This window comes from Felis catus, chromosome A3, assembly GCF_018350175.1.
Source record: "Felis catus isolate Fca126 chromosome A3, F.catus_Fca126_mat1.0, whole genome shotgun sequence".
In the NCBI taxonomy this organism is placed as follows: domain Eukaryota; kingdom Metazoa; phylum Chordata; class Mammalia; order Carnivora; family Felidae; genus Felis; species Felis catus.
Window position 1 is genome coordinate 13,896,246 of NC_058370.1, and position 13,178 is coordinate 13,909,423.

Sequence of the window (13,178 nt, forward strand, 5' to 3'; positions counted from 1 at the left end):
GGAATGCCAAGACGGTACCATGACGGGGTTGAACGGTCCAGAGCTTGGCTGTCCCAGCAAGGCGCCCTATTTGCCTTCTTGCCTTTTGCTGCTCTACTCTGCCTTGAAGAGACTTTCAAGGTTAGATTTAATTATCTTGACAATTAAGGAATAATGGAGACCTTGGTATATGGGGAATCTTGTGTTCCATCCTAAGATGTGTGTGTGTGTGTGTGTGGGGGGTCAGCCTGGAGGATTGTTTCATGTGGAAACGGGGACCCTGTGTGGCCAGATATTGTTTTTGTTTGTTTGCTTTTTTTTTTTTTAAAACGTTGATTCTTCTATGAGAGAGAGAGAGAGAGAGAGAGGGAATGCCTGTGCTCAAGCTCGCACAAGCAGGGAGGGTGCAGAGTGGGAGGGAGACACAGAATCCGAAGCAGGCTCCAGGCTCTGAGCTGTCCGTGCAGTCCGATGCAGGGCTCAAACCCAGGAACCATGAGATCATGACCTGAGCCAAAGTCAGATTCTAAACTGACTGAGCCACCCAGGCTCCCCTTGTTTTGTTTTAAGAGAAGATAGTCATCTGGATTTATTCTAGATGTGGTTTCACCCAATTTAAAAATACTGATAACTAAAGTTGTAAAAGTATCAGCCAGCTGTGAGCGGATCGAATTCACCCTGTGGTCCTTCAGTGGGCTACCACTGGCCCAGGCCATGGCTGTAGCCACCCCTAGACTGATGTCCTGGCGATTCCTCCCCATCTGGGTCACTGGGTAATTACATCAGCTGTCGCTAGAGCCCCCTTCCTAATAAGGTTGCTGTGGGTTTGTCCTTGACCTCTTTAACCGTCTTCAATAACCCCCCTATCCCCACTCGGCAGTCCGGGAACTGTCTTTCAAGCCAGGTTGCTGTTCCTTGAGTTGGGACCGGACACCCTAGTAATTGGTGGGGATTGCTTGACAAATATGTTATCTTTAAAATCTAGACTCCTCTCCAGGCTGTTGAGATGCTGACGCTTTGAGAGGCCGGAGAGAACGAAGATGGAGACCAGACAGAGCAGATTTAGTTTCTCTTGAATCACGCCCAGGAGTGGGATGGAGGGAAGATGAGCCAGCCAGGCCCATACTGCTGCCTTCACGAAGGGAAGTGCTCCCCGCGGGCCCTGGCATCCGATTGCAGGGACAGAATTGGTGCATCCTGGCGAGGATTAAGGGAGGCGTTGAAAAGAGATCCTCAGACTTAAAAGGGTCTGACGAGAAAAAGGGCAAAGAATCTGGACTAAAAAATTTGGTTAAATGGTCATCACACTGGGGGGTCTCCCAGTGGGGAGCATGTTTTCCCTGGAGAAAGTCATCCCTCCTTTTTAACGCTAAATGATTCTGAGACTGTCTCTCCTTGAGAAGAATGCAGAGTTGGGAAGTAGGTGGCTTGTGAAAACCTCCTGAGTTTCCCCCCTCTGGTTTCTCAGTAATTGTGTTTAGCTGCATGGCCCCATCCTGTTTGGCATATAAATCCTTACTTAATCCCCTACTTTTGGAGAAATGCACTCTTCAGGCAAGAAACAAGAATGGCCGAGGGGTGCCTGGGTGGCTTAGTCGGTTGAGCATCCGACTTCGGCTCAGGTCATGATCTCACGGTTCGTGAGTTTGAGCCCCGCGTCGGGCTCTGTGCTGACAGCTGGGAGCCTGGAGCCTGCTTCGGATTCCGTGTCTCCCCCTCTCTCTGCCCCTCCCCTGCTTGTGCTCTGTCTCTCTCTCTCTCAAAAATAAACAAACATTAAAAAAAAAAAAAAAAAAAAAAAGAATGGCTGAGTACTTGTCCAGAAGGGAATTTCCCCTCTAGTGTTCTGGTGTTTCTCTTTTGCACCCTGAGATGGCCAGGTTCCCTTTTGAGTAATCTTCCCTATTGACCTCACAACCCTCCTGTCTTCTTGGACTGCGGGGAGAAATTCTTAGATCAGGGAAGAAAAACGGGAGTTTCTTGTGAGTCACCTCGGAGCTTTGTTAACACTGTTCCGTTGCTCATTTACCTGGTCAGATGTGTGTCTGTGGCGATGCCTCTTGAGCCAAGCCCAGAGCCGGGCCCCGTGCCATGCACGGGGCTATGGCAAAGAACTGCCCAGATGGAGCTCACATTCTGGAGGAGATTAAAAAAAAAAAAAAAAAAAAAAAGAGTGAAACAGCAAAAGAAGAAAATAATTTTTGACAGTTTTCAGCTAGAGGTAATCTCAGTGAAGTCAATAGCGATCACACACCCACACACACACCCACACACACATACCCGAACCCACATTTCAGAATGATAAGGGGGCTGGAGGGTGATGTTTGAGCCGAAAGCTGAAGTTGCCAGGTATGGGAAGATTGCACATAGAACATTCTAGAGGGAAGTGGCAGCGAGTGTACATGAACTTGGCTTGTGTGAGGCCATTGTGGTTGGGTTCAGTGGATGGAAGAGGACAAGTGAGCGGGACCAAATGCGGCATAAGTCTGGATGGGATGTTGGGTGCGCCTAGCGAGCCGCCTCGGCGGGTTTTAATCGGGGGCTGCCTCGTCTCATTTAGGTTTGAAGAAGGCTGCCTGCCGTAGAGGGCAAGTCAGGAGCCCTGGTGCTCGGATCGAGGTGGCGGCTGTGGCGGTGGGACTGAACGTGAACGGGCAGAAGACGGGCAGGGAAAGCTTTCTTTGCAGAGCGCTTGCTGTGTGCCAGGCACCACGTAGGCACTAGCTAACCTGTGTGGTTGGGCATCCTTAATACATTCCGCGGAAAGCTAGGACTCTGAGGCCGGCTCTCTCCCAGGCTTCAAGAGCCCTGTTTGAGTAGGGGTGAGAAGGAGGAGTCCCAGGGCAGTTCTGAGGGCCACCTGGACTGTTCTGCTTTTCTCCGGGAGGAAATCCTGAGCCCTGCAGGGATTTTGAGCCTGGCTTGGTTGAACCTATGCCAGCCCGTGAACGTTTGGGTCTCTCTTCATTGCACATTTTTTTTTTTTTTTTTTTTTTTCAGAAACATTCTGGGAAGAGCTAGTCTGGTGCGAATCGAGGTGAAGGTACAGAAGGATTCGGGGAAACTGGCTTGAGCTTTCTGGGCTAATGTCTTCTCTCTGCCCTGGCTCCTCTTTCCCCCATTGGGGAACAATAATAGTCATAACCGGTGGTGCCTGTGACATGTGACACCTCCACCTGGCACATACTGTCTCGTGTAATTCTGAACCCTTTTAGAAAGGCCCTCATTGTCCTAGCTGAATCCACTGAGGCACAGAGAGGCCGAGGAGCTTGCCAGAGACACAGCTGCTATCAGACCTCGTGGTAGGGCTGTGGAGCCCACACACCGAACCATAGAGCTGGCTTGACGCTGGCCCACACCCAGCATGCCCTCAGTGATAAGAGAATTACAAGGTGGTGCTGACGACCACAGGGAAGAAAGACCCTTGGCTGGGGTAGTTCGGGGCTTTGGAGCGGGAGTCAGCTGCAGGGGAGTCCCCAGCATGTCTTTGAGCCTTTGAGCACATAAGTGACTTTGCTTTTCTGAGCTGCATCTATCAAATGGGTGCAGAAACACCATGCCTACTCTCATGGGATTCCCCAGGGGCTCCATCAAGTAGCGCCTCAATAAATGGTAGGTGTGAATCACACGAGCCCTGTTTGGGAAGAAGCTAGAGAAATATTTTCCTGGCTACACCCTCTCTCCTGACGTGTATTATTCACAAAATCCTGGTATTTCTCCTGCCCAGCAGCTTTTTGCCCGTGTGTAATCAACCCGGTTCTTACTGAATATATTCCATATTCATTCTGTGTTTACCAGCCCCTTCATCATGGGCCTGTTTTTCTCCGGGCCTCAGTTTCTTCGTCAGTAAAATGGGGATATTCAGTACTACCTTCTCACAGAACCATGGTGAGGGGTAAGTAAATTGCTGTTTGTGTTTAGAACAGTGCCTCCCAGATAAGTGGTCAACGAAAGGCATTTTTAATACAATAACATTACTACTATTATTTTCTCTGGCAATCTTCCCTCCAGGGCCGGGACCTTCTGCTGACCATCTCCCAGGTAGCCTAGTTGTCTTGTTCCTCAGTGACTGTTGACCGACTGGTTCCTTTGTTTTCTTCTGTTTGAAATGTGCAGTCAGGGCCACCAGGTGAAACATTAGGCATCATTTTCCTTCCTAGTAGGCACAGATGCCTCTGTGGGTGGTGTATTTACACAAGGTTGGACTTGCCTGGCCGCTCACCGGAAGCTTCTTTAGCCCTGAATTTCTCAGCCACGGCTCTGTTGACGTTTTAGGCCTGATCATTCTGCTGCGGGTCTGTGCTGTGCGCTGTAGGGCGGTTATTAGCACCATCCATGGTGCCCGTGCACGAAATGCTTCTAGCGACTTCTTTCTTTTTCTAGTTGTGACCACCAAAAATGTTTCCTGACTCTGCTGAGTGTCTCCAGGGGAGACCTGGCGAGGACCCCTGCTTCACACTGTTCGAAACACCTGAGCCCCCTAAAAATGGCACCTGATAGGTGCTGGGGGCGTGTTCTGAGCTCCTCCTGTATGCTGGGCCCTGGAGATGCAGATGTGGCCCCTGACCAGGGCAGTACCTGGCATGGAGTGAGAGCTCCCTAAGTACCATTTTCATCCATAATCTCATAGCCTCTTGAAAATACCTTAAATAGTTTAATACCCGAACAGGGTCAGAAAGAACTGAAAGATGAACCCAGTGTTTCCTTTCTGTCCTGGTTGTTCCCCCAGGGCCTTTGCAGACCCAGAGCCTACACAGCCCCTACTTCTTCCATTCCGGTCTCTTTCTGGCCTTTTCTGACTTCGATTTTCTTACGTGTCAGTACATGAAGAGATCTCCTCTTCATTCCGTTTTCTGGCTGCATGATGATTTTTTGCATCTCAGTCTCCTGCTGGTGGCATCGAAGTTGCTTCCCATTCCCTTGGTTGTGCCGATGTGTCATCCTGTGCCCTTCTGAGAGCCGGGGGTGGGGTGGGATGGGGCGAGGGGAGGCCAGGCCACAGGATACATGCTTAGAGCCAGCGCAGTATGGGGGGCGTTCTGGGTCTGAAATCTCTGCTTCCTCAAAGGACCACGATGAGGTGACTGTCCAGGGCCTTGTCCCCTCTTCCCCAGCATCTTCTAGAGACCTTTCCTGTTTTCACGAAAGTGACCTTCGAGAGGCCAGACCCACGCCCAGGGCGTGTGAGGAACGCTGCCTGGTTTCCAGTGGCACCTTTTCCCTCCGCCCCACCCGAGCCTCTCTGTTTCCCTTTTCTTCTCTCAGCCCGCTGCGGGCAGAGCCGCCTTTTTACCTGACTTGGCTCTCTGATGGCTGTAATTCCCCAGTTGCAGTTTGAAAGCCACCCACCAGCACCTGAGCTTTCTAGAACCTGAGCTGGGCCAGGGGGTGGGACCCAGCTCAGCCTGGATAAATAATGCAGGCGGTTTCCGCGCCAGCACTGCTCCTCCTGGGAGCCCTCCCCGCGGCCAGCTACGTAGCAAAGGCCAAAGGCAACTGGTTACTCCACACTTTCTTTGTGGTGACTTGGCAGAGTTAAGGGCCTCAAATATGTACACCCGTCAGACGCACTCAGCCTTCTGGGCCTGGGCCCGCCGGAGGGGGAGGGGTGGGGTGCCGCGGCTTCTTGCGCGGGGTTGGGCCCTGCCTCCTCCTGCTTTGTGAAATTTGAAAGAGCTTGGCATTCTCGAACCAGGAAATTCCTGTTGCGATGTTGTCGTTTTTCCAGAAGTCCTCTTCCCGGCTGAGGGGGAGGAAAGGGCTGGGTGGTTGCGATTGCCTCCAGTTGTTGAGGGCAAAACAGTGAATTCATTTGTAAATCAGCCTCTTTTCCCTAGATGGCAGCAATTTGTGGCCCGCCCGGCAGCGTTTAGAGGTTCACCTTTTACATATGAATGCGCCGCTTCGTCAGCACCCCTGCATTATCTTGGGAGAGAGAAAGAGAGCGAGAGAGAGCCGAGCCCCGGGGTGTTGGGAAGATGGCTTTCTCACGTCCGAAGTAAAGTTAATCTGAAAATTATTGAAAGTAAACACACGCCTAAAAACACCTTCCCGCTGCAAAGCGCCACACTCCCTTCTGGTGGTCTCATGTAGCCAGCAGAACAACGGCCATTTGTTGTGTTTATTCGCATCCGGTGAAATCAATGGCCCTTCGGTGCTGTGCGCTCTGCAGGCTTCCAGCCTAGCCGGGCTGCTGGCTACCGAGGGTGATAAATTAGAGCCGAAAGCCTCACGGGGACAAGCAGGCGCGGCCCCTGCCTCAGACTGCCTGGCTGCAGAGAGGTGAGGGTGTCCTTGCTGCGCTGGGCCACCTAGTGCGTCCGAGACAGGAGCTGGCCTGGTAAGTGGTGACTCTTAGCCTGTCCTCTTTGCTTCTTCCTCCTCCCCCTGGGAGAGGCTGCTGAGGATCCGGAAGCAGGAATGTCTGCCGTGTGTGAGCCTCTGTTCTCTTTCAAAGAGAAGGGAGGCCCTCAGAGCAGCCCAGCTCTCTCGATGGCAGGTAAGCGCCCCTTCCCAGGGTTACCCGTCCCTGGCTTGCTTTGCCCCCGAGGCACTCGGGATGGACGACCTTTTCCCCAGGTTGAGAATGACCCTTTTGTTCCACGGCCTCATTTCCGAGTCAGTCTTCCTTTTCCCAGTCTGGGTGAGAAGTTCACATTCTCAGGCTGGGAGAACTTGTAGAACCCCGGTGGCCTTTCCGGAGGAGGCCCCTCAGGCAGGCTGCAGCCTTGTCTCGAGGGTTCTGTGGTTCTGGGCATTCAGTGTGTGACCAGATTATTCGTTTTCGCTCGTGGCTTGGGTATTCTCTGCTGTGAGGAAAATGTTATCCCCTTCTCACCCCGTCCACTGCGTCCCATTTTCATTTCTGCTCTGGGTGAGGGAAATTTCCAGGCTTTGGTTTCATGATGATGTACCTACCAGCAGGAAAAGGCCCTAGGGTTCCCGGGTTCCTGGGGAGGGAGGCCTGTTTGGATACCTGCTCTGGGTCTTGGGGCAACACGTGGAGACGATTAACCGTGTTTGTGCTTTGCCGTCTTCTGGGAGAGCAGCGAGTGACCATGTTTGCAGTGGCCTGTGGAGAGGGCCGGCTGTGACCGAGAGTGCTGTCTGCGAGTACCCTCCGAGCCCCAGCCGGTGCAGGCCTCTGCTTTCGGCCCTGCCTTCGCAGCTAAGGGGGGCAAGCTGGAGGTGAAGTCCTGTCCTGGGCCCGTTCCGTGTCCGTGTTCTATAGGCTGGCGTTTCCATAACTCTGACCTTAATGTGCTCCTCTGAGAAAACAAGGTCTGTTTTTGCAGCAGGAGGGTTGGGGATGGAGGAGGGAGAGGAGGAGGAGGAGGAGGGATGATTGCCGGTTTGACAAAACAGCTATCATTTATGGAGTGCTTACTCTTTGCCAGGCCTGAATTTCTTTAATCCTTTTGTAACTCTTCAAGGTACCATGACCTCCACCCTCCAGAAGGATAGAGGCACAGAGAGGTTAAGTAGCTTCCTTAAGCTGCACCTCTGGGCCTAACCACTGTGGCACCCTGCCTGCACCATCTGCGGCCTGTTTTTTTTTTTTTTTTTTTAAACATTTATTCATTTTTGAGAGACAGAGAGAGACAGAGTGTGAGTCGGGGAGGGGCAGAGAGAGAGGGAGACACAGAATCCGAAGCAGGCCCCAGGCTCCGAGCTGTCAGCACAGAGCCCAACGTGGGGCTCGAACTCACGAATCATGAGATCATGACCTGAGCTGAAGTCGGACGCTCAACCGACTGAGCCACCCAGGCTCCCTGATCTGTGACCCGTTTTATCAGAATGCGTGCCCCGGCTTCTGAGTGCGGTGACCAACTTGTGGCCACCCTACCTGTGTGGCCCACGATGCCCGTCTCTGCCTGTTGGTTGGGTTTTTCCTCATTCAGGCCCCACAGGCTCACTGTCCACATTAAGGAAATTTAACACCCACCAAAACACACCATGAGGCTGATCCTCATGGGGAAGCGTTTGGCCTTTCAGCTGGGGCCCTTTTCTCTCTCCAGAGGAGACAATTCCCTGTCATGGTGTGTCATTTCCTAGGCTCTGGAGAATGTTGAGGGCTGTGACTCAGGTGCCGGATGTGGGTGGGGGTGGGGGTGCCTGGTGTGCCCGTGTCTGGCCGGCCTGGATGGAGATTGGAAAGGACTGTGGGGGAGGGGAGATGACCACACAGGCTCCCCACCCGCAGCCTATTTTGTGGCCTGGGCCACGTTCTGGTGCCACCATTGGAATACCGGGAGGTGAATATGCTTCCTGGGGACTGCCTTTGAGAGAAGGCGTGCATCGTTAGTCGGACAAACACAGTTTTCTACTGTCCTTGTTCTGGAGTGCTCCTTGTTTTTTTTTTTGTTTTTTTAAAAAAAAATTTTTTTTTTTAACGTTTTATTTATTTTTGAGACAGGGAGAGACAGAGCATGAACAGGGGAGGGTCAGAGAGAGGGAGACACAGAATCTGAAACAGGCTCCAGGCTCTGAGCTGCCAGCACAGAGCCCGACGCGGGGCTCGAACTCACGGACTGTGAGATCATGACCTGAGCCGAAGTCGGACGCTTAACCGACTGAGCCACCCAGGCGCCCCTGGAGTGCTCCTTGTTGAGCACAACCCCATCCCACCACCCAACCCTGTGTTAGGAGTCCATCTTGCAGAGCTGAGGACCGCCTCTCCCTGCGTGAGGCTGTGTGCGGGCCTCAGAGTCGAACCACTGCCTGGGTTCAAATCCCAGCCCTACCACTTGGGTCATCTTGAGCAAAAGCGACTTCGAGAGCAGTACCCCACAGGCATTTTGAACAGCGCCACCTACATTGTGTGTAGTAAGAGAAAGCCTTAGCTGTTAATCCTGGTGGCTCAGGAAAGCTAAGAGGCGGGGTTATCTTGACTACCCTGTCCCTTAAGTCAGGGGACATCTGGGAAGGGCTGAGCAGGATTGTTTCTGGTGGTTCACCAGACACAGGTTGGAGAAGGATCTCATCACATGCTTGGTTCCCGATATGCAGTAGGCCTTCTCTTATTATTAAGATTTCAGCGGATGTCACAGGAGGGGAAAGTTCTGCTGTTTCCTGCTTCATGCCAAGCTGTTCTCCTGAGTCACTGCTCCGTCTTTTGCCTGGAGGAGCTCTTCTCCCTCGCCCACGTTAACTCCTTCAGAACCAGACTTATTTTGGGGCTGGCGGAGGGGGTAGGACGCGGAGGGTGGCTGGTGAGCCAATGCAGTAGACTCACAGGCCGTGCTACTCACAGAAAGGACTTCCAGGTCAAGGGTGAACCATTTCCCTGGTGATTCAGTCTATGGTGGCTCTTTGTCATCCTTCCAAGTTTATAGATGAAATGTGTTTAGCAATAAGTCCTTGTCAGAATTAAATCATTAAAGAAGGAGGAAAAAAAAACCCAACTTGAGTCAGCTTTCTGGAAGAGGTCCTTAAGAGGCTTTGTTGCCATGACTACAGCGAAGTCCACACCCCCCATTCGCTCACCACCTGAGGCCTACGTGTTTGTACGTCAGAGGGATGACCTGCCTCCTCCCTCCCAAGGTCCGTGAATGCAGTTGGTGTTTTGCAGTTTTCTCCCTACGAGTCTCACTGACAGCCTCTGCCTTTGACAGATGTGTCTATTGCTTAGAGCCTATTAAACTCCTGCCCCTTGGACACAGCCGCTGATCTCTCGTTAACTCTGGAGGGAGTCGCTGTGTTTGTAGTCAGGAACAGAATTGGGGTTTTGATGGTTTGCTGGGATTAGAAGGTTGGGGTGCTCTTAGCTAGGGGCAGCCTTGGGTCAAACCCCGCCTCGCTGAGCAGGATCTTTGTTTCCCCTTTCGGTTCCTGCTGGGCTGGGACAAAACTCAGTCTGGCTTAAGTTGCTTATGTGTGTGTTTCTCCCCTCTTTCTCATGGAATTAATGAGTTGGAAAGTTCAAAAGGGACTTTACTTTTTTTATTAAAAATTTTTCTTGATGTGTATTTTTGAGAGCGTACGCAGGGGAAGGGGCAGAGAGAGAGGAAGACACAGAGCCCGACGTGGGCCTCGAACTCACAAACCGCAAGATCGTGACCTGGGCCGAAGTCGAGCACGTAGCCAACTGAGCCACCCAGGCGCCCTTCAGAATGGACTTTAAGGTCCTCTAGTCCTGTAGTTTTAATCTTTAGTGTTGGTGATCTCTTTAGGAAGGTGAAATAGGTGTGGCCCCCCCTTTGCCAGGAAGTTGTGTCCTTGTACAGAACGGTGGCTTGTGGATCATGGGTCCCTGAAGCACTTTCCAGGCTCCAGGTGAGAAGTTCTGGTCTGGCCCCTTCCTCCCTTGTGCCATTTTGCAGATGAAGTCTGAGTGGAAGAGAGACCGGCCTGGCATCTCCTCGTCTTGCCTCGCCTCCTTGCTCGGCTGCTGTTTCCTCAGACCCAGACCAAGCCCACAGGTGGCGGTGGGGCAGGAGAGGAGCTGGGCTTACCGGTGTGGAACAGGGTTCTCTAGACTTGAGAACTTAGATTCCATCCCCTACACACATACCCTGGGGTGTGCATCTGGGTTCTCTGGAGGGCTTGCTACCCCACAGACCACCAGGCCCTAGGCTAGAGTGTCTGATTCTGCAGATCTGCGGGGCCTGAGAATGTACATTTCTTGCAGATTCCCAGGTAATGCCACTGCTGCTAGTATGGGGACTACTCTTTGGGATCTGTCGTCCCAGGGGGCCTCAGCCGCAGGTGGGTAACTTAGACGCCCAAGGAGGGGCTGGTGCCCTTTCTGGCTGTCAAAGGCTGACTGTTGTTAGCTGCCTTCTGTGTTCTAGCTCGGTGATTCTTCAGGAGGCCAGTCCCACTCCCTCTGGGGGTGTTTGGGAAGTATGTGGGGGTGCTTTTAGTTGTCACTGTGTGTGGGAGTACTGCTGGCGGCGAGCGGCAGGGTGCCCAGGTGGTCCTTATGATGGGGAAGCGCTCTCCCTTCCAAAAATCTAGTGAGTTCCATTAAGAAACCTGGAAACGCACAATTTGTTTTCCTGAATGTGCCCCTAACTTTTCCACTGATGTGTCTTTGCTCATGTACTTTCTTCTTTAAAGAAGTCTACCCACCAACGGGCGCCTGGGTGGCTCAGTCGGTTAAACATCAACTTCGGCTCAGGTCGTGATCTCGTACTGCGTGAGTTCCAGCCCTGCATTGCATTCTGAGCTGATGGCTCAGAGCCTGGAGCCTGCTTCAGATTCTGTGTCTCCCTCTGTCTCTACCCCTCCCCCGCTTGCATTCTCTCAAGGATAAATAAACGTTAAAGAAAAAAAAATCTACCCACAGATGAAACAAAAACATCCCAAATACCCAAAGCTTTGCCTAATTGCTTTCAATTTTGGCCTGGCCCAGGTGCCATTTTGTTTGGGATGCATTTCCTTGTGGCCCCCAAAACACCTTTTCTAAACGCACATATTCTGACAGTTGAGCGGAGTTATTTGGGTTTATCAGGTCCACATTCAACAACCCCCAAAACTCCTTCCTGCGGTCCCTCCAAGCCTGTGGTGATTGGTCCCAACGGTGTCTATCTGGTGACCTTTTTAAAATCCTGAATCAGGCCGTCGTCATTTGCTCATTACTGGCTTTGGTTTGCACCTGCTGCTTTTTATGTGAAACTCAATCTCCTGAATACCTCAGTTTAAGTTTTATTTTGATAGTCTACACTCATGATACACAAAGTACACAAGGGTACACCGTGAAAAATAATCCCTCCCCCACACCCTGAATGTTTTCTTCCACTAGTTGCACTTTCGAACTCTGTAATACTTTTGTGTTCATCCAGAATGTTCTAGGCTTGTGCGCACTTAGATATATGACATCTTTTTTGGGGTGTGTTGTCTATTAACGGTGCTTAGAAATGTGTTGCTTTTTTTTTCACTTAATGCAGAAGCTTGGAGATGGTCATACATCCGTTTGTGTAGAAGTGTCTTTAAAAAAAATTTTTTTTTTTGACATTTTTATTTATTTTTGAGACAGACCTGGAGCGTGAGCAGGGGAGGGGCAGAGAGTGAGAGGGAGACACAGAATTGGAAGCAGGCTCCAGGCTCTGAGCTGTCAGCAGAGAGCCTGATGTGGGGCTCAAAGCCACCAACTGTGACGAGATCATGACCTGAGCCAAAGTTGGACGCTCAACCGACTAAGCCACCCAGGCGCCCCAAGGTGCCTTCTTATTCTTAAGGGCTGCAGAATATTCCACTGTATGAGAGGTGCCTGGCTGGCTCAAGAGCATGTATGTGACTCCTGATCTCAGGGTTGTAAGTTCAAGCCCCATGTTGGATATAGAGGTTACTTAAAAAAAATAAAAAAGGATAATCCCACCATATGGCTGTGGTATGGTATTAGACTAGTCCTTAATTTGTGGACGTGTAAGTCATTTCCAAGCTTGGGTACAACACCCAGTGCCTCTCAGTTGAATTTTCTTGCGGGTACTCTGCTTCCTATGACTGTATCTGTGGAATGTGTTTCTAGGAGGACATTGTTGAGTCAAAGACTAGGTGGGGAAGGTGAGAGACTCTTTACTGTGAGGGTGGAGGTGGGTGGGGATCTCTGTGGCCCTGAGAGAGAGGAGGTTCCCTCTGGGGGAATGCCAATCCCAGGCGGCACCTTTTCAGTGAGTTTTCCCCGCTAACTAGCTATGCTGTGCCTCTGGGCCAACCCTTTGGCTCTCTCTGGGCCTCCATTTGGATGTCTGTGGGATGGTCCTCCAAGCTCTGGGGTCTGTTCTCCCTCAAGGTGCCTGTGGTTAACATTTAATTTCCTCGCGGGGCTGTGTCTCAGCGCAGCACCCAAATGCTGAATGCTTATTCAGGATTTTTCTGAAGTTGCCCGGTGAGAATGGAGAGTTCCATCCTGTGGACTGGATTTCGCAAAAGCAGTTCACTGTCTCCTTTAACAAGCCTATTGGAAGATGCTCTGCCTTTCATTCAAAGGACCCCCCCTCCCCGCCCCGCCCCCGGAGGCGGAGGCCTTGCTTGTATCCATCCTGGACCATGTTCACCTGCCCCAGTGGCCCCTGTCCACACTCGGAGGTCGGTGATGCATGGCGCGGCCCGCGTGCTGGGGCTCGCCTGCAAGTTAGATCTGGAGGAGGAGCGTCGTCAGGTTACCTTTGGGGGTAGTCGTCGTTCTGGATTCCACACCCTACCCCCATCACCTCTGCTCTCACGCACCGTCTCTCCTCGTGCCTGTGACATCT

At 51.8% G+C, this 13,178-nt stretch overlaps 1 protein-coding gene across 1 annotated transcript in view; it reads left to right on the top strand.

The window, feature by feature from the left end:
* Positions 1–13,178, top strand: part of ZMYND8 (zinc finger MYND-type containing 8) — a 125,509-nt gene that overhangs the window by 23,395 nt on the left and 88,936 nt on the right.